This window comes from Aotus nancymaae, unplaced genomic scaffold, assembly GCF_030222135.1.
Source record: "Aotus nancymaae isolate 86718 unplaced genomic scaffold, 86718_ANA_hifiasm-v0.15.2.pri h1tg000006l, whole genome shotgun sequence".
NCBI lineage: Eukaryota > Metazoa > Chordata > Mammalia > Primates > Aotidae > Aotus > Aotus nancymaae.
In genome coordinates, this window is record NW_026988417.1 from 96339066 (window position 1) to 96360628 (window position 21563).

At 42.0% G+C, this 21563-nt stretch overlaps 1 protein-coding gene and 1 pseudogene across 2 annotated transcripts in view; one reads left to right on the forward strand and one right to left on the reverse strand.

The window, feature by feature from the left end:
• SNX25 (sorting nexin 25) overlaps window positions 1-21563 on the reverse strand; it is a 156531-nt gene that overhangs the window by 127829 nt on the left and 7139 nt on the right. The window lies entirely within an intron of this gene.
• Window positions 18992-19075, forward strand: LOC135272077 (U6 spliceosomal RNA; annotated as a pseudogene).

Genomic DNA, 21563 nt, shown 5'->3' on the forward strand with positions numbered 1-21563 from the left:
AAATAAAAGCAAGAAGGGGTTGAAAAGTTAAGCAACTGGAGTAAGACACAGCATAACAAGAACCCATAATTCTTGAAGTATTTTTGCCTTTGAGGATATGCTTTACAAAGAGGAAGGTGCACATTTCCTGGAGATGTTCTGCTGTGATGTAAAACATTTAAGTATACAAACAAAACCTGGTTTGACAGTTTCCTGAGTTGTGCTTTTATTATGCTTAACCAGAAACTAAAGAATATCTTACTTTCCTTATCAAGAAACAGAAAAATTTTAACATGACACTGAGAGGTTATCATTTAGGGAGATTGCATTAATAGAAAATAGTGGATTTGTGTCTTTTTTTTTTTTTCTCTCTTAGTCAAGCACAATTTCTACTTGAAATATAGGAAGGAAGAGCTATTCTTTAAAATTCAACCTACAAGTTTTCTCATATTACTGTTTTTCTAAATTTCAAAGATGCTGTAATTTCTTTTTAAACTTCAAAGATGCTATAATTTCTTTTTAAACTGTTATTTCCAATTACATAAACAGCAGAGACACATTCTCTATTATAAATGTAAAGAATTAAACTGACTCATAATACCATCATCCAGATGTGGTCACTAATAACATTTTGGTGCATTTCATTGTCAGTGATTCCAACACTTACTATGTAGCCTTGGGCAATTTACTTTTCTATATGTCACTTTCCTCACACGTAAAATAGAGATGACAGTATATGAGCATTAACACACACGAAGCACTATAACAATGTTTGACAACAATAAATTATTGGTACTTTATTTGTATACTTTTTTTAAAAAAAAATTGGGATCATGGTATATACACAACTTTGTATCTGGCCTTTTACATTCAGTATTTTATCATAAATATCTTCTATTTTATTTTATTTTTTGAGACGGAGTTTCGCTCTTGTTACCCAGGCTGGAGTGCAATGGCATGATCTTGGCTCACTACAACCTCCGCCTCCCAGGTTCAAGCGATTCTCCTATCTCAGTCTCCCGAGTAGCTGGGACTACAGGCAGGTGCCAATACGCTCAGCTAATTTTTGTATTTTTAGTAGAGACAGGGTAAGACTCAGATGTTTTGAATAGCTTATACCATAATTTATTCTTATTCTATATTTAGTTTGTCTCTACCTTTTTTTTCTATTTTAAATTAAAAATATTGCCACTGCTGTGCTACTGGTACCACCAAAAATGTTCTAAAACATACTAAAAGTATCTATAAAATATATAGCTGGATTTGGACTCTGACTTCATTCAAAAGATTAAATGCCTCAAGAATTTTCTTTTGCTTCATAGGAGAGTCTTTTTTTTCTTCCAGTCAGGGTTTCACTCTGTTGCCCAGGCTGGATGGAGTGCAGTGGCACAACCGCGGCTCACTACAGCTTTGAACTCCTCAACCTCCCAAAATAGCCGTAACTACAGGCACGCACACCAATCCCAGCTAATTTTTCATTTTTTTGTAGACACAGGGGTCTCACTATGCTGCCCAGACTGATTTTTAACTCATGTCCTCAAGCAATTCGCCCACCTTCTTGGCCTCACAAAATGTTAGGATTATAGTTGTAAGCCACTGCAACTGGCACAAAGGGGAGTCTTCTATCAGCTGAGAAGAAACTGAAGAAACAAAGGAGAGAATGAGGTGGGGGCGGAGGGTGAGGTACTCTGAGCTTTTCTAGCCTTGAAGCACAAATTATGCATAGGTGAACTGGAAAAAACCCTTTCAGCCTCTTTGGCCAACCCTAAACCACATCCCTTGAAATCCCAGGTCCTCTGAGCAGGGCACCTCCAGAAGGAGAAGAGTAGCAGATACAAGAGGCAGTGTGAAGGCACAGGTCAGGGTCTTCTATCCCCGAGGGGTACTCAGTAAGACAAACGCAGCTTCCAAAAGCCTCCATCTGTATCATGATTTTACCTTACATAAACATGGAGAAAGATGAATGGCAGATTAGATCAGAAGCTTCTGTAGCTTATTACACCATCTATCAAAGTATGCTTTGTGTCCAGGTCAATGGCCAACCATGCCTACATGCATCAAATGTATGAATCAGGTTCTGTTTATACTTCCGTAATGAAAGATAATCATCTGTTAAGACAGATATAGAGGGCTGGGCAAGGTGGCTCATGCCTGTAATCCCAGCACTTTGGGAGGCCAAAGCGGGCAGATCACCTGAGGTCAGGAGTTTGAGACCAGCCTGGCCAACATGGTGAAACCCTGTCTCTACTAAAAATGCAGAAATTCGCCAGGCGTAGTGGCGGGCGCCTGTAATCCCAGCAACTCGGGAGTCTAAAACAGAAGAACTGCTTGAACCCGGGAGGCAGAGGTTGCAATGAGCTGAGATGGCACCACTGCACTCCAGCCTGAGCAACAAACCACGAAATTCCATCTCAAAAAAAAAAAAAAGATACAGAGACTACATCCTATGAAGAGATATAAAACCATTAGACCTTTTCACTGAACATATACAAAACTAAAATGTGCTTCATGCTGGGGTACAAACCCCTTATTGTTACCATAACAAAAGCATATGACATCACATTACAGTGGCAAAATCACTCAGTTAAAACCCAGAATAAATAAGGCTGCAGTTGATTCTTTCCCTTTAACTTGCTGGGCTATAGTAAACATGTCTATCTCTCTGAGAGTCATGTCAATGTAAAATAATAATGTCTGCACTATTTAATGAATTATTAGGCATTTGAAGAAGGATATGTACATAAAAGCGCTTTAACAATTACAAAACAGTTCACAGATAGAGGTTGCTATTATGGTTCCAAAAGTCATAGTCTAAAATTTTTAACAATGTCAATTTCCTTTCCAAAAAATGATTATAATTATATTACATGGAATTGATGTTACGACTTCTCATGCTGTCATATTTTACTTTTACACCAGATTCCTTTAGTAATGTTTCCTGGTGATTAACCTACTTTCTAAAAGAAAAATAAACATTAACACAAAGGCAAAATCTTTATTAAATGATCAATAGAAGTAGATTTTGAGGTCGGTTAATAATACTTAGGTTGCTTTTCCATTCAACCAAAAGAATTAGACTCATGGGGAGAAAAATGTGTTTTATCTCTAATTTCCAAGATTCAAATCTGAAGATCCTTACCAAACACATTCCATTTGATTACAAGAGAAATTTAAACATATTTCAAATCAGACAAACACCTGAAAATTGAAATCAGAACATGTACTTGAAAATACACAGGCAGACAGCAGTTTGCCTAAACTGGCAAGTAGAGAACAAACAGGGGCTAGAAAAAAGAATGAAAAACAAACTGGCTTAGAAAAAGGTAACTGAAAACCCTGACAGTAATTTTTGCATTTCTAAAAAGGTTTGTATGATAAAAAAGAATGCTGTAACTATTTTATCACTGGCTTCTATTTCAATTTTGATTTCATAAAGGAAATCACAGGCTTCTATGATATGAATCATGTTTCCATCAATTCATTCAATCATCTAACATTTACTGAGGACTCACTCTGCATGCCTGGCACTTAGCTGGGTACTGGATAGGGACTAGTAAATAAATTAGCTTCATTTATTCTTTTTGTTTTTTTGAGACAGAGTCTCACTGTGTCACCCAGGCTGGAGTGCAGTGGTGCCAGCTTGGCTCACTGCAACTTCCACCTCCAGGTTCAAGTGATTCTCCTGCCTCAGCCTCCCAAGTAGCTGGGACTACAGGCATGCACCACCATGCCTGGTTAATTTTTGTATTTTTAGTAGAGATGGGGTTTCACCATGTTGGCTAGGAAGGTCTCGAACTCTTTTTTTTTTTTTTTCTTTTAAAAAATGTAACAGCTTTATTGAGATATAATTCACATGTCATACCATTCATCCGTTTAAAGTGGACACATTGATGGTCTTTGGTATATTCACAGAGTTGTGCAACCATCACCACAATCAATTTTAGGACATTTTCATCATTCCAAAAGAAAACTCACACACCAGCCCTCTCTCCTCATTCTTCCAGCGCCTCCCCCTAATTTCTAGTCAACTCCTCATCTGCTTACTGGCTCTTTAGATTGGCCTATTCTAGACATCTCACATCAATGGAACACACAATGTGGGGTCTTTTGTGTCTGGCTTCTTTTATTCAGTATGATGTTTCAACACCCTCATATGATATCAGTACAGACATCCCTGGTCCCTAGGTATCTGTGGGGGATTGGTTCTGGGACACCTTGTGGATACCAAAATCCACAGATGCTCAAGTCTATTATGTAAAATGGTATAATACTTGCATATAACCTATGCACATCCTCCTATTCTCCTATATACTTTAAGTCATCTCTAGATTACTTATAATGTCTAATACAATGTAAATGCTATGTAGTTATATGGTATTTTAAACATTTGTATTATTTTTATTGTTGTTTGCTATTTTTTATTTTTTTTTTTAAATATTTTCAATCTGCAGTTGGTTGAATTTGTGGATGTCGAACTCTTGACCTCAGGTGATCCACCCGCTTCAGCCTCCCAAAGTGCTGGCATTACAGGTGTGAGCCACCATGACCAGCCCTGGCTTAATTTATTCTTGATGGAAGCTCATAACTGGGTAACTAATGAGCCATACCACCTAGGAAGGCTAGGCTTAGGAATTCTAATATTCTTCCTATTCTGGAATGCTCTCTACATTTCACGCTTTTGCACAGGTCACAAAAGAAAATTCTCAATCAATGAGAATTTTGAAATTTACATATTGAAGTATATTGTAAAATAATTCCCACATCATAATAGTTCTCTCTGATAGCACTTAACATAAACAATGAAGGAACCAGAATAGCTGCCCCTGCTTTAAAGCTGTCCTGTAACTCAACAACTGGATGAGTCACATAGAATTGCTTTTCTCACAGAGATCTTTAGTTATGAAAGCAATCACTGTTTTGTACTCCATTACTGTCCTGGAATATCATAATTCCATTATCTTAATTTGTTAACTGTGAGAAAACATTTTAAATGGTCCATTTTCAAGGCACAATAAATCTAAGTACTGGCAACCAGCCTGCAGACTTGACAACTGCGGTTCATGCACCTAGAAAGTCACAATAGGCAAACAGGATGTAGGGAAAGGGTCAGCCCATAAAAGGGAAGAAAGTTTCCTTACTGGAAAATTGAAACTTAAGCATGGAAGGGGACGGGGTATTACCTTATAAAGGGGATAATGAAATTTAGGCGACCTCCAGGAAGATTGTAATCCCACAGTAATCAACCAATGAGGAACTGAGGGAGGGACTTGTGTGCTAGGAGTAAATTATCTGCTGTAACTGCCCCAGGTGTGCCTGCCTACCAGACATCCAATCTTGCAAGACTTCCATTAACAGTCTCTCTTCTGCTGTTCTTCATGTCTCTGAGTCCATTCCTTGGGTTTGGACAGGTGAGTGTGTTTTTCATATTAATTAGCTTTTAAATAAAAACTGGTGATAAAATACTTAGAAAACTATTACACTGGTAATTTGATTCCCTGGGACCTCAACTTCCATAGTTCCTTTGAACTGAAAAGGTGGGCCCCACACCCAGCAGCCCAGATAGCACAAATGTATCATATTAAGACATATGTAATGAACTACTGCTAAAAAAGACTAGCTGTATAAAGTCAAAAACACAATGTAATTGAATCTACTCAAAGAAGCGGACTTTTACATCCCTTTTAATTGATGAGTAAAAGTTATTATTTTTTTTTGAGACGGAGTCCCGCTCTGTCACCCAGGCTGGAGTACAGTGGAAAGATCTCAGCTTACTGCAACCTCCACCTCCCAGGTTCAAGTGATTCTCCTGCCTCAGCCTCCCAAGTAGCTGGAATTACAGACGCCCGCCATCACTCCAGGTTAATTTTTGTATTTTTAGTAGAGATGGGGTTTTGCAATGTTGGCCAGGCTAATCTTGAACTCCTGACCTCAAGTGATCCGCCTGCCTCGGCCTCCCCAAGTACTGAGATTACAGGCGAGAGCCACCGCACCCAGCCAATCCTGCTCTTAAAAGAAACATGTTATTAAGACAGGCCTTTGTGCAACAGCCATTCCACTAAGTAGAGAGGACAGAGCTATGCAGCCTTGTGCATGTGGGTACATAATCATGTTAATATTAGATGTGACTTAGTTTCCCTGGGCTTTGTTGATATCAGGAAGCTGCTATGCATAACTTGAAAACACTCTACATCAGTTTTCTTCAAGAATCACTTGGGGAATTTGTTCAAATGCCAATTTTTAGACACTGTTCCCTTATATTCTTTTTTTTTTTTTTTTTTTTTTTTTGAGACGGAGTCTCGCTCTTGTTACCCAGGCTGGAGTGCAATGGCGCGATCTCGGCTCACCGCAACCTCCGCCTCCTGGGTTCAGGCAATTCTCCTGCCTCAGCCTCCTGAGTAGCTGGGATTACAGGCACGCGCCACCGTGCCCAGCTAATTTTTTTTGTATTAGTAGAGACGGGGTTTCACCATGTTGACCAGGATGGTCTCGATCTCTCGACCTCGTGATCCACCCGCCTCGGCCTCCCAAAGTGCTGGGATTACAGGCTTGAGCCACCGCGCCCGGCCTTATATTCTTAATTAACAAAGTTTAGGATATGTCTTTGGAGTAAGTATAGTATTTTTAACAGCATTTCCTACATTATTTCTATGACCCTAAGAACATACTTTAGGAAACACTGCTAACTGGTCCTGATGACAAAAATTATGATCCCTGAAAAAAACAGAAGTGTTTATTAGGAAAATCAGAAAGGCTTGTTTTAATGTGGAGTCATTCATAACTTGGACTTTAGGTTAACTGAAACAATAATATTTCATTTGTATGTTCATAAAGAAAAGAGGCAGTATGAACTCTTTCTCTACAGAATTTTATTCCACAATGTATCAACAAGCCATTAATCACTTTAAAAGGCAAAGGAAATTAGTTAAATGTATGAGCTGTAGTTTTAAATACAGTGCTTAGGCCAGGCACAGTGGCTCACACCGGTAATCCTAGCACTTTGGGAGGCCATGGCAGGCCCATGACTTGAGCCCAGGAGTTCAAAGCCCAGCCTGGGCAACATGGGGAAACCTCATCTCTACTAAAAATTTTAAAAATTGGCCAGGCATAGTGATAGATAGGAGGCCTCCCAGGCTTTTGACCCTTTCCTTTTCTCCAAGCTCTCAGCTTCCTCTTGGCCTCGGTTCCTCTCTTGGCTTGATGAGGCCTGGGCAGCTCTCATCAAACATTCTTGTGCCCTGGCCCTCTGTCACCCCAATCCCACAGACATCTTCACTACTTCACTCTGGGAGTTTGTTACAAGTGTTTCATCTACAAAAACTTTACAACCACGCGGTGGGCGTCGCTAGACTTTCATGGCCTCCAACTTCACATCTTGGCCCTTAACTTCTCAGGACTCAGCCATGTACCTTTGTGATGCTGCTTCTCCCTTATGAGACAGCAGAGCACAGAGATCAAGAGGGCTGGCTCTCCTGTCAAAGAAAGCCTGGCACCATCCCAGCTAGCTCTGTCACTTTTGGGTAGTCACCTGATCCCTCTACACCTGTTTCCTGATCCATACGATGAGGATAACAGTGACTTTCTCATAGGATAACTGTGAGGGTTCAACAGGAAAGTAAAGTGCCTAGTGAAATGCTTGGTACACAATAAGGGCTCAATAAATGCTTCTGCTGTTATTCTCTCCAATGATATTTTTTCCAAACTTTTTACTACCTCTCTTAAAATTACCCTGTATAGGCCCAGCACAGTGGCTCACACCTGTATTCCTGGCACTCTGGTATGCTGAGGCGGGAGGACTGCTTGAGGCCAAGAGGTAAAGGCTGCAGTGAGCCACAATCCTCTTCTGTACTCTAGCCTGGGCTATAGAGCAAGATGCTGTTTCAAAAAAATAAAAAGAATTACCCTCTACACATATCATATCTCTATCCATAATTAATTTTGTCTCCCACTTACCAAGCTATTTGAGACTATCCAGCTTGAAACACCTAAATTCCCTGCCAACCTCCATGAAGTTCTTCCCACGTGCCCCCATTCGTATCTCCTACTAAAGTCGAATCCCCCAACCTGTGCTCTCATCCTGCCCACCTGGGCATGGCTCCATCAGTTACTATCCACCTCTGAGACGTTCAGGCCCTTCCTCTCTACTTTTCCATCTTTCCCTTAACCTAAAAATGTGTTTAAATCTCTCTCCCTGACAATAACAAAAATCCCATAACACACACTCCACTCTAGGTACCACTTTCTCATCTGGCCTTCTCAGCCAGGTTTCTACAGAGCACAGGCCATACACTGTAAACCTCTCCACTCCCACCCCCAAACTACACAGGCACAGACCTCAAAAGGCCTCCCAGTTGCCAAGTCCAGAGCACACCCTAGGTCCTCCCTCTGGACCTCTCTGCCCCACCAGACACTGTTGGCTGTCTGCTCCCTGCTGCTCTCCGGGCTTCTCTATCTCAGCCTCTAAATGCTCTTTCTCTCCTAGGTGGTCTGCTCTTCCCTTGCCTGCGCTTGGACTCACTGCTTCTCAGCCATCCTGCTGCCCTCAGGAATCTCATTCCCCTGTGGTCCTAACTGCCACATGTACACTGACCACCAACAAATCGACCTGCTTAACCCTGATCTCTCCTGCAAACTGCACACCTGTAGACCTAACCACCAGCTGGACAGATCCACAGGCATCTCGAAATCTACATGGCCAAAATGTACCACATTCTTAGGTCCCACCATCCCAAACCTGCACAAAGGGCACCTGTACCCATTCAGCCCCCAATCCAGAAACTGGAATTACCTAGATCTCTCCCGCTCCTCCCCGCAATAAATGCATGCTTACTGAGCACAAATGAAGAGCGTGATGAAGTTGCCCGGAAAGAAGGGCAATTGAGTTGAGCCTTTAACAGCAAGTAGAACTGAATGTACAAAAACATGGGCAAAGGCCTTCCGGGGTGTATGCACACTCACCCAATGGTAAACTCAGGAAGAAAAAGTAGTCAGCTTGAGGAAGAGAAATATAAGTGAAGGCTAAAAAGGTAGAGCGGCCCTGTCATGAAGACCTTGACATGAGGCCAAGTGTTGTGAACCCACAACCTCCATCCTGTTTAAGTGACTGGCCTAGTTGTACACAATAAGGTAAGGGAAACAAAACAAAAAGGATAAATGACTGTCCTAGGCCAATCACAGAAATCCTGTTCCCCATGCCAACAACGGGTAAGAAACAGGCACCCGCCCAATCCTGGCCAATAAGATGTGAGGGGAACACTGCCAGGGGCATTTCTAAAAACATTTTCCTTGTTCCAAAAAGGGACTTTCTTTCTCTGGGCATCATCCTGTGCTGCTGTGGTGTCTAAAACTGATACAGTCACCTGGCCAAGAGCCCGTAAGCTCTCCTGACTCACAGGGCTAAGAAACACACAGAGAAACAGTCCTGGAGGCTCAATGGTCTCCACATGAAGCCTGCCCTAGCCCTGAGCTTGTCCTCTCTCTTATTATTTCTTAAGAGAATACATCTCCTTATTGCTTAAAAATAAAAGGAAGGAGGCCAGGCTCGGTGGCTCACGCCTATAATCCCAGCTCTTTGGAAGGCCGAGGCAGGCAGATCACAAGGTCAAGAGATGGAGACTATTCTGGCCAACATGGTGAAACCCCGTCTCTACTAAAATATACAAAAATTAGCCGAGCGTGGTGGCGCACGCCTGTAGTCCCAGCTACTTGGGAGACTGGGGCAGGAGAATTGCTTGAACCCGGGAGGTGGAGGTTGCAGTGAGCCGAGATTGCGCCACTGCACTCCAGCCTGGCGCCTGGTGACAGAGCGAAAAAGAAAGAAAGAAAGAAAAGAAAGAAGATACAGGGATCAGTCATGTTTAGAAAACATTGGATAAAAATGCTAAACAGATTTCTTTACACTAGGATTTCTTACAATGTTAATTTAAGAACACATATTACAAAGCTTTAGTTTTTCCAAGGCTGGGTGTGGTGGATCATGCCTGTAACCCAGCACTTTGGGAGGCCAAGGTAGGAGGATCCCTTGAGCCCAGGAGTTCAAGACCAGCCTGGACAACATAGTGAGACCCTCTCTCTACAAAAAAATTTTTTAAATAGCTAGGCATGGTGGCACACGCGTGTAATCCCACCTACTTGGGAGGCTTACGTGGGAGAACTGCTTGAGCCCAAGAGGTCAAGTCTACAGTGAGCTATAATTGTGCCACTGCACCCCAAACCTGAGCAACACAGCAAGACCCTGTCTCAAACAAACAACAAAAAAAGAATTTAGTTTTTTCAGATGTATGTGACTACCAAACTAGCCTCCCGTGCTTCCTCTTCGTTTTTGCAGTGTACCTAAAAGCATCTCCCAGACCTAAATGTTAATGAATCATAGTTTTAGAAATACTGATTTTTACCAGAAGAGATTTTTAAAGTACGTAACTGGCTGTTTTAATGCAGTGATGACAGAGTAATACAGGCACAGAAAAAGAGGTAGCAGAATCCAAAAGGCACCACTGCCATTCTACCAGATTCTCACTCAAAATGGCAGATGGGTTTCACGCTATATGCCAACTTCGTGAATTTTTAGTGGCTGTCTGGAATGCTGTATTGAGAGGGATTCTGCAGTCACATCCAGGTTCAGGAGAGGGGGAAAAAATGCCTTACTTGATTAGTAAAGATTCTCAAGAGCACAGAAGGGACAGTTGTGACATCATCCAAGTTCATTCTGAGACCTCTGAAGTGACATTAAGTCCTAAGCAAATCCTAGAATCATCCCAAAGCTTCCCAAGTCATTTAGAATCTGAATCAGGCCAGACTGAATTTTAATAATTAAAAGGGTAATAAAGCGGTTAAGTGTGTAGACTCCAGAGTTAAGAGAAGCATGGGTTTAATTCTTAGTTCTTTCACTTGTTATATAGCCTGGGCACATCATCTAGCCTCTCGAAACCTCAGTTTTCCCTTCTGCAAAATGAGAATAACAGTTCCTACCTCATATGATAGAGGCAAGAATTAAACTGGGTAACATAATGCAGTTAATACACCTGCAAACAGCAAGTGCAATAGATGTTAAGTTTAGCTCTACCAATTTCTAAGGCATTTACTTCATAACATTCACATTATATAACTCCTGTAATACATGTATTTGTCCACTGTATTCACAGCCATAGATTACAGTGAAATAAATCAAACTGGGGCCACAGGAACTATTTTCCTGAACACATTAACAATGCCAACACATGCTATGCTAAGCAAATGACACAGAGGATTACAAAGCACTGTTCAAAGTAAGTGTCACTGGCCTTTGACAGAATACACAAATCTAACTACTAGGTGATTGTTTTCTGCAAAACATAGATCTCATGTGTGTTTTTTTCAGATCCCTCCATAGAGGAAGTCAAGAAACAATGACCAATCCAATAGCAACAAGCCTCCCTGACACTCAAAATGAGTTCTTGAAATGCCATTTTCCACTTTAAAAAAACAAACATGGCTCCTTTTGGAGATATGGTTAATTCCAGGTATAAGCAGAAGACATTCGACATGAGTCTAAAACATTTTGTTACACCACATAGTAAGAAAATGCAAAAAGACCACAAGAGTTACGTCCAAAGCACTCAATAGTCAACTAAAAAGGGCTCCCAATGGAGATGGGATAACACAGGCTTCAAAAAATACAATAATCACAACTTATTGAAACTCATCAAATATGTTCAAATCCATGAATTCATAATATATTTTTTCTGAGACAGAGTTTTGCTCTTGTTGCCCAGGCTGGACTGCAGTAGCACGATCTCAGCTCTCTGCAACCTTGGCCTCCCGGGTTCAAGCGATTCCCCTGCCTCAGCCTCCCAAGTAGCTGGAATTACAGGCACCCACCACCATGCCTGGCTAATTTTCTTGTATTTTTAGTAGAGATGGGGTTTCACCATGTTGTCCTGGCTGGTCTCAAACTCCTGACCTTATGATCCGCCCACCTGGGCCTCCCAAAGTGCTGGGATTACAGGCATGAGCCACTGCACCCAGCCAAATTCATAAAGAGTATTTTTTAAAAACACAATGGGGGAATTGGTCACCTTCAGAGGATGATAAGGAACCAACTGATTGTGGAAACTAGTAAAGTGAAGAACCAAAGTTTCATCCAGCTTTTCTACTGAACTGTTCCTTTGTGTAACCAAAGAGTAGATGAGGGACAAGAGACAACACTCTTCTAAGAGTTTTTAAGTCAATAATTGAAAAATGACAAATATCACCATCTTGTCACTCCTGATAATTTAATGGATCTAGGTGTTGAGTGTCAACAGCTACGAACATCACAAAAAGAAAGATAACCAGGTACAACATGCCTTCTGATAAAAGAGCACACCACTACCCAAAGTCTTGCTAAAGGAATCAAACAGGATTTTGAGCAGGCCTCTGGACCCACTGTCAAACTGCAGGACACAGAGGAACATGCTGAACTGCATCACTGATGCACAATCAGCAAAATCCAGACTACAGAACACTCTACAGGACAAATCCTCTAGGTTCTTCAGCAGATAAAGTGCAAAGAAAAGGATAGAAGGGAAACTTTTTTTTTTTTATGATATTTATTTTTATTGCATTTTAGGTTTTGGGGTACATGTGAAAAACATGCAAAGTTGTTGCATAGGTACATATGTGGCAGTATGATTTGCTGCCTCCCTCCCCTTCACCTATATCTGGCATTTCTCCCCATGCTATCCCTCCCCAACTCCCCACCCCCCCACTGTCCCCCCCTCCCCCCAAACAGACCCCCGTGTATAGTGCTCCCCTCCCTGTGTCCATGTGTTCTCCTTGTTCAACACCCACCTATGAGTGAGAACATGTGGTGTTTGATTTTGTGTTCTTGTGTCAGTTTGCTGAGAATGATGTTTTCCAGGTTCATCCATGTCCCTACGAAGGATGTGAACTCCTCGTTTTTAATGGCTGCATAATATTCCATGGTGTATATGTGCCACATTTTTCCTGTCCAGTCTATCATCGATGGGCATTTGGGCCGGTTCCAGGTCTTTGCTATTGTAAACTGTGCTGCAATGAACATTCGTGTGCATGTGTCCTTATAGTAGAACGATTTATAATCCTTTGGATATATGCCCAGTAATGGGATTGCTGGGTCAAATGGAATTTCTATTTCTAGGTCCTTGAGGAATCGCCACACTGTTTTCCACAGTGGTTGAACTAATATACACTCCCACCAACAGTGTAAAAGTGTTCCTATTTCTCCACATCCTCTCCAGCATGTTTTCTCCAGATTTTTAATGATCGCCATTCTAACTGGCATGAGATGGTATCTCAATGTAGTTTTGATTTGCATTTCTCTAATGACCAGTGATGATGAGCATTTTTTCATATGTTTGTTGGCCTCATGTATGTCTTCTTTTGTAAAGTATCTGTTCATATCCTTCGCCCATTTTTGAATGGGCTTGTTTGTTTTTTTCTTGTAAATCTTTTTTAGCTCATTGTAAATTCTGGATATCAGCCCTTTGTCAGACGGGTAGGCTGCAAAAATTTTTTCCCATTCTGTTGGTTGCCGATTCACTCTATTGACTGTTTCTTTTGCCGTGCAGAAGCTGTGGAGTTTGATTAGGTCCCATTTGTCTATTTTGGCTTTTGTTGCCAATGCTTTTGGTGTTTTGGTCATAAAGTCCTTGCCTACGCCTATGTCCTGAATGGTTTTGCCTAGGTTTCCTTCTAGTGTTTTTATGGTGTTACGTCTTATGTTTAAGTCTTTAATCCATCTGAAGTCAATTTTAGTGTAAGGTGTCAGGAAGGGGTCCAGTTTCTGCTTTCTGCATATGGCTAGCCAGTTTTCCCAACACCACTTATTGAACAGGGAATCCTTTCCCCATTGCTTGTTTTTTTCAGGTTTGTCAAAGATCGGATGGTTGTAGATATGTTGTGTCACCTGCAACACCTCTGTTCTGTTCCACTGGTCTATATCTCTGTTTTGGTACCAGTACCATGCTGTTTTGATTACTATAGCCTTGTAGTAGAGTTTGATGTCCAGTAGTGTGATGCCTCCTGCTTTGTTCTTTTTGCTTAGAATTGACTTGGCTATGCGGGCTCTCTTTTGGTTCCATATGAAGTTTAAGGTGGTTTTTTCCAGTTCTGTGAGGAAGGTCATTGGTAGCTTGATGGGGGTAGCGTTGAATCTGTAAATTACTTTGGGCAGTATGGCCATTTTCACGACATTAATTCTTCCTAACCATGAACATGGAATGTTTCTCCATCTGTTTGTGTCCTCTCTTATTTCGTTGAGCAGTGATTTGTAGTTCTCCTTGAAGAGGTCCTTTACGTTCCTTGTTAGTTGTATTCCTAGGTATTTTATTCTCTTTGTAGCAATTGTGAATGGCAGTTCATTCTTGATTTGGCTCTCTTTAAGTCTGTTATTGGTGTATAGGAATGCTTGTGATTTTTGCACATTGATTTTGTATCCTGAGACTTTGCTGAAGTTGCTTATCAGTTTCAGGAGATTTTGGGCTGAGGTGATAGGGTCTTCTAGATATACAATCATGTCGTCTGCAAATAGAGACAATTTGACTTCCTCCTTTCCTAGTCGAATACCCTTTATTTCTTTTTCTTGCCTGATTGCTCTGGCTAGAACTTCCAGTACTATATTGAATAGGAGTGGTGAGAGAGGGCATCCTTGTCTAGTGCCAGATTTCAAAGGGAATGCTTCCAGTTTTTGCCCATTCAGTATGATATTGGCTGTCGGTTTGTCATAAATAGCTTTTATTATTTTGAGATACGTTCCGTCGATACCTAGTTTATTGAGAGTTTTTAGCGTAAAGGGCTGTTGAATTTTGTCGAAGGCCTTCTCTGCATCAATTAAGATAATCATGTGGTTTTTGTCTTTGGTTCTGTTTATGTGGTGAATTACATTTATAGACTTGTGTATATTGAACCAGCCTTGCATCCCCGGGATGAAGCCTACTTGATCATGGTGGATAAGCTTTTTGATGTGCTGTTGTAATCGGCTTGCCAGTATTTTAATGAAGATTTTTGCATCTATGTTCATCATGGATATTGGCCTGTAGTTTTCTTTTCTTGTTGAGTCTCTGCTAGGTTTTGGTATTAGGATGATGTTGGTCTCATAAAATGATTTGGGAAGGATTCCCTCTTTTTGGATTATTTGGAATAGTTTCAGTAGGAATGGTACCAGTTCCTCTTTGTATGTCTGGTAGAATTCGGCTGTGAAACCATCTGGGCCTGGGCTTTTTTTGGGTGGTAGGCTCTTAATTGCTGCCTCAACTTCAGACCTTGTTATTGGTCTATTCAGGGTTTTGACTTCTTCCTGGTTTAGGCATGGGAGGAGGCTACTGTCCAGGAATTTATCCATTTCTTCCAGGTTTTCTAATTTATGCGCATAGAGTTGTTTGTAATAATCTCTGATGATGGTTTGAATTTCTCTGGCATCTGTGGTGATATCCCCTTTATCATTTTTTATTGCATCTATTTGGTTATTCTCTCTTTTCTTTTTTATTAGTTTGGCTAGTGGTCTGTCTATTTTGTTGATCTTTTCAAAAAACCAGCTCCTGGATTTATTGATTTTTTTGTAGGGTTTTTCGTGTCTCTATCTCCTTCAATTCTGCTTTGATCTTAGTTATTTCTTGTCTTCTGCTAGGTTTTGAGTTTTTTTGATCTTGCTCCTCTAGCTCTTTCAATTTTGATGATAGGGTGTCAATTTTAGTTCTCTCCTTTCTTCTCATGTGGGCACTTATTGCTATATATTTTCCTCTAGAGACTGCTTTAAATGTGTCCCAGAGATTCTGGTATGTGGTGTCTTCATTTTCGTTGGTTTCAAAGAACATCTTTATTTCTGCCTTCATTTCAGTGTTTATCCAGTCAACATTCAGGAGAAAGTTGTTCAATTTCCATGAGGCTGTGTGGTTCTGGGTTGGCTTCTGAATTCTGAGTTCTAACTTGATTGCACTGTGGTCTGAGAGACTGTTTGTTATGGTTTCCGTTCTTTTGCATTTGCTGAGGAGTGATTTACTTCCAATTATGTGGTCAATTTTAGAGTAGGTGTGATGTGGTGCTGAGAAGAATGTATATTCTGTGGATTTGGGCTGGAGAGTTCTGTAAATGTCTATTAGGTTTGCTTGTTCCGGGTCTGAGTTCAAGTCCTGGATATCCTTATTAATTTTCTGTCTAATATTGACAATGGTGTGTTGAAGTCTCCCACTATTAATGTGTGGGAGTCTAAGTCTCTTTGCAAGTCTTTAAGAACTTGCCTTATGTATCTGGGTGCTCCTGTATTAGGTGCATATATATTTAGGATCGTTAGCTCTTCTTGTTGCATTGATCCTTTTACCATTATGTAGTGTCCTTCTTTGTCTCTTTTGATCTTTGTTGCTTTAAAGTCTATTTTATCAGAGATGAGAATTGCAACTCCTCCTTTTTTTTTTGCTCTCCATTTACTCGGTAACCATCTTCCTCCATCCCTTTATTTTGAGCCTTTGTGTATCCCTGCATGTGAGGTGGGTTTCCTGGATACAGCACACTGATGGGTTTTGGTTTTTTATCCAATTTGCCAGTCTGTGTCTTTTGATTGGGGCATTTAGTCCGTTTACATTTAGGGTTAATATTGTTATGTGTGAGTTTGATCCTGTCATTTTGATGCTAGCTGGCTGTTTTGCCCATTGGTCGATGCAGATTCTTCATTGTGTTGCTGCTCTTTACCATTTCGTGTGTTTTTGGAGTGGCTGGTGCTGGTTGTTTTTTTCTATGTGCAGTGTCTCCTTCAGGAGCTCTTGTAAAGCTGGTCTGGTGGTGATGAAATCTGTGAGTACTTGCTTGTTCACAAAGGATTTTATTTTTCCTTCACTTATGAAGCTTAGTTTGGCTGGATATGAAATTCTGGGTTGAAAGTTCTTTTCTTTAAGGATGTTGAATATCGGCCCCCACTCTCTTCTGGCCTGTAGGGTTTCTGCTGAGAGATCTGCTGTGAGTCTGATGGGTTTCCCTTTGTGGGTAACCCGACCTTTCTCTCTGGCTGCCCTTAGTATTTTCTCCTTCATTTCAACCCTGGTGAATCTGATGATTATGTGCCTTGGGGTTGCTCTTCTAGAGGAATATCTTTGTGGTGTTCTCTGTATTTCTTGGACTTGAATCTTGGCCTGCCTTGCTAGGTTGGGGAAGTTTTCCTGGATAATATCCTGAAGAGTATTTTCCAGCTTGGATGCATTCTCTTCGTCACATTCAGGTACACCTATCAAACGTAGGTTAGGTCTTTTCACGTAGTCCCATATTTCTTGTTGACTCTGTTCATTCCTTTTTTGCCTTGTTTTCTCTAATCGTCCCTTCTCGTTTTATTTCATTGAGTTGATCTTCGTCTTCTGATATCCTTTCTTCTGCTTGGTCAATTCTGCTGTTGAAACTTGCGCATGCTTCGCGAAGTTCTCGTGTTTTTCAGCTCCATCAATTCACTCATATTCCTCTCTAAGTTGTCCATTCTCATTAGCATTTCATCAAGTCTTTTTCCAAGGTTCTTAGTTTCTTTGCATTGGGTCAGAACATGTTCTTTTAGCTCACAGAAGTTTCTTATTATCCATTTTCTGAAAGCTGATTCTGTCATTTCATCACACTCATTCTCCGTCCAGTCTTGTTCCCGTGCTGGTGAGGAGTTATGCTGCCTTGTAGGAGGAGAGGTGTTCTGGTTTTGGGTGTTTTCATCCTTTTTGCGCTGGTTTCTTCCCATCTTTGTGGATTTATCCGCCTGTTGACTTTGTAGTTGCTGTCTTTCTGATTTTGGTAATTTTAAGTCTGCAGCAGCTGAACTCATAAACCCCCTTTTCTTCTCCCCAGGTGTTCTGGCCCAGGGGGTTAGGGCTTTATGCTTTTCAGCTGTGTTGCTACCGTTTTCCCTGCCCACAAGGTGGCAGTCTAGTCACACTCAGCCTGCAGAGGCTTCGCTGAGCTGCTGTAGGCTCTGCCCAGCTTCCGTGTGAGCTTCCCTGCAGTCCTGTTTATATGGGTGTAGTTAGAACTGCTTCCGCTATGCTGGCCCGCCCCTGTAGTGACAGTGTCTCTATAGTGGCGGGTTGTCTTGGTTACAGCAAATTGCCCCGGGAACTGCAGGGTGTTTCCCGATGGAGGGCGCCCCTCCCCCACAGAGCTGGACCGTCCCGGGTTCAGCCGTGTTTCCAGTGGGGCCCTCTTTGCCCGGGAATCTCTTGGCTTGCCTCCTTGCCTCAGCTCCCCTTGCTGGCCCAGAGGGGACACAGTCTCGTTCACTTTGTTCAAGGAGCCGCTGCTCCCTGCCCCCGGTGCAGGCCGAGCAGCTGCTCTGGTCCAACCAGCGGCGCTGGGAACCCGTGGAGCTTCTCCGCCTGTGAATCTCCTGGTCTGTGGGCAGTTAAAATCCGCTGCCCTGTGTGCCGCTGCGCCAGCCGAAGCAGCGGCTCTGAGATTCGTGGCGCGTCCTTGCCCGGGGGTCTCCTGGCTTGACTCCCTGCTTCAGCTCCCCTTGCTGGCTCAGAGGGAACTCTGTCTCTCTCGCTCTGCATAAGAAGCCACTGTCCCCCGCCCCAGGGCGTAGGCTGAGCAGCCACACCGCTGAAACCAGTGGCGCTGGTGACCCGTGGGGCTTCTCCTCCTGTGAATCTCCTGGTCTGTGGGCAGTATAAATCCGTCTGGAAATGCAGCGTCCACTCACCCTCTGCGCCTTCTCTCGGAGCTGCAATCCCGACTTCCTCCTAAGCGGCCACCTTGGATGATCTCTCGAAACTTTTTTTTTTTTTAAAGAGACAAGACTAAACTATGATGTCCACTGATGTACATTTGAGCGGTAAAATTATAATGACATGCAAGAAAGTGATTACTATAAAGTCAAGATGAGGTTACTAAGGTGGGAGAGAAGGTGCTGACATTGGGGTGGAGATACAAAGGGGCAAATGGAATTTCTGGAAGTTACAAGGCCATTCTCTCTATAACCATTCATCCACCTATACATTTATGTGGTGGGATTTTCTGAATCTGCATTTTTTAAATTTTATAATAAAAAGGTTTGTAAAATGTGCTCGCTTCAGCAGCACATATACTAAAATTGCAATGATACAGAGAAGATTAGCATGGCCCTGTTATTTGAAAATATATTTTTTAAAAAAGTGTGTAAGGCCGGGCACAGTAGCTCACACCTGTAATCCTAGCACTTTGGGAGGCCGAGGCGGGTGGATCACCTGAAGTCAGGAGTTCAAGACCAGCCTGACCAACATGGTGAAACCCTGTCTCAAAAAAAAAAAAAAAAAAAGTTTGTAAAAAAATAAGTGTTAAAGCTACCACTTAGCATCTTCCATATCTAAAGCATTATATTCTTTATTTTACAAATGCTACCACATTGTTCCAAAGAACCTTTGAAAGCATTTACTGTATCTTTTTTTCAGATGAAGAGATCTCTCTCTTAAGCAAGCTGCCCACTGTCACAGTTAGTAGGGGAGAGCCAAGATTCAAATCCAGACCAGTGACTAACTCCAAATCCATTCTCTTCATGCCTATGCTTTACTGATTCCCAGTTATTCATTCATCTAAATGTTTATTACTTACCTACTAAATCATCCAACTAGGCCTTAAAGACACAGAGGGGGCTGGATGTTCTGTGGCTCACACCTATAATCCCAGCACTTAGGGAGGCGGAGGCAGGCAGATCACAAGATCAAAGGTTCGAAACCAGCCTGACCAACATGGTGAAACTCCGTGTCTACTAAAAATACAAAAATTAGCTGGGTGTGGTGGCACATGCCTGTAATGCAGTTACTTGGCAGACTGAGGCAGGAGAATCGCTTGAACCTGGGAGATGGAGGTTGTGGTGAGCTGAAATCGTGCCACTGCACTCCAGCCTGGGCGACAAAGCGAGTCTCCCTCTCAAAAAAAAAAAAAAAAGACACAGAGGGACGTTTCTGCCTTCATAAGGAGTTCAATGACTAATGAAAAAGAAACACCAGGAGCCATCTGAATGAGTATAAAATTACAACTGTGACAACTACAGTGAAGAAGAGGTATGTGGTGCTGTAAGAATATGTAAAGCTGAAAGATAGGAAAAACTTCTCTGCAAAACAGGTGACTGAGGTCTAAAGGAAGAGAAGTCAATAGGTAAAGGGGGGAGTGGAGTGCTCAAGGCAGGGAAAACATATATAAAGTCCCTACAGACACAGACAGACCTGGGCACTATGAGGAATGAGGATAATTATGACTGGAGATTTAGGCTAGAGAGCTAGGAAGAACAGGAAGTTACTGAAAGTTTTTAAGCAAACATGTTGCTAAAGAGGAATTTGTTTAGGCTTGCATTTTTAAAAGAATGAATGGAAGGAAGAGCCAACATGGAGGCAGAGACCAATGGAAAGGTGGTTACAGTCATGTACGTGGGACATGATGGTAGTTGAGACCAAGCAGGAAAGACTGAAAGAAGTGGATGAATGCTAGATACTCAAGAGATAAGGGCAGGCACCCCTGTAATCCCAACATTCTGGGAGGCCAAGGCGGGAAGATGGCTTGAGTACAGGAGTTTGAGACCAGCGTGGGCAACAGAGAGAGAGAGACCCCATCTCTACAAACAAAATTTTTTTTTAATTAGCCAAAGTCAGGCATGGTAGCTCACACCTGTAATCCCAGCACTTTGGGAGGCCAAAGCAGGTGAATGGCTTGAGGGCAACATGGTGAAACCCAGTCACTACAAAAAATACAAAAATTAGCTGAGTGTGATGGCACGCACCCTTAGACCCAGCTGCTTGGGAGGCTGAAGTGGGAGGATGGCTTGAACCCAGGAGGTGGAGGTTACAGTGGGCCAAGATCATGCCACTGCACTCCAGCCTGGGCTACAGAGCCAGACCCTGTCTCAGGAAAAAAAAAAAAATTAACCGGGTGCGGTGGCATCCACCTGCAGTCCCAGCTATTTGTGGGAGCGAGGCAGGAGGATCACTAGAGCCCAGAAGGCTGAGGCTGCAGTAAGCCATGATTGCGTCACTGCACTCCAACCTGGGCAACAGAGTGAGACCCTGTCTCAAAAATAAGTAAATGAATAAAAAAATAAAATTAGCAAAAGAAGTAAAAGGACAGGGCTTGATGGAGTGCCTATGTGGTATGAGGAGAAGGAGATGTCAAGGACTCAGGTTGTGGGACCTGACTTTCAGAGGTGCTATTCACTGACACAGGAACAAGAGGAACAGAGACAGACACTCATCATAAGATATCATGGACTCAAGCTTCAGGTACCACTGGGACTGCCAAGTGGAAATGTCAAGGTAAGCAGCTGAATAAGTCTGAGGCCCAAAACAAGATCTGAGCCTCAGGAATAAATCTCTTAAGTCCTCAATGTAGATATGGATGGTTATTGTAGGAGGCCAAAGTTGAGACTGCCCTAAAGTAAGAGAATAAAGAATGAGACCTCAAGAATGACCCAAATGCAAATCTGGGAAACATCCAACTTTCTGAACTATCTAGGGGTTGCAACTTCAGTAAAATAAAAGTTCAGTGAAATGGGGAAAAAAAATCAGAAAAAAAATGAGATTAACAACTCTGCTTCAGGAAAAACACATAGAAATTCTGGAACAGTTAAGATGTTAACTTCATGTATAACAAATTGGCAGCCTGCA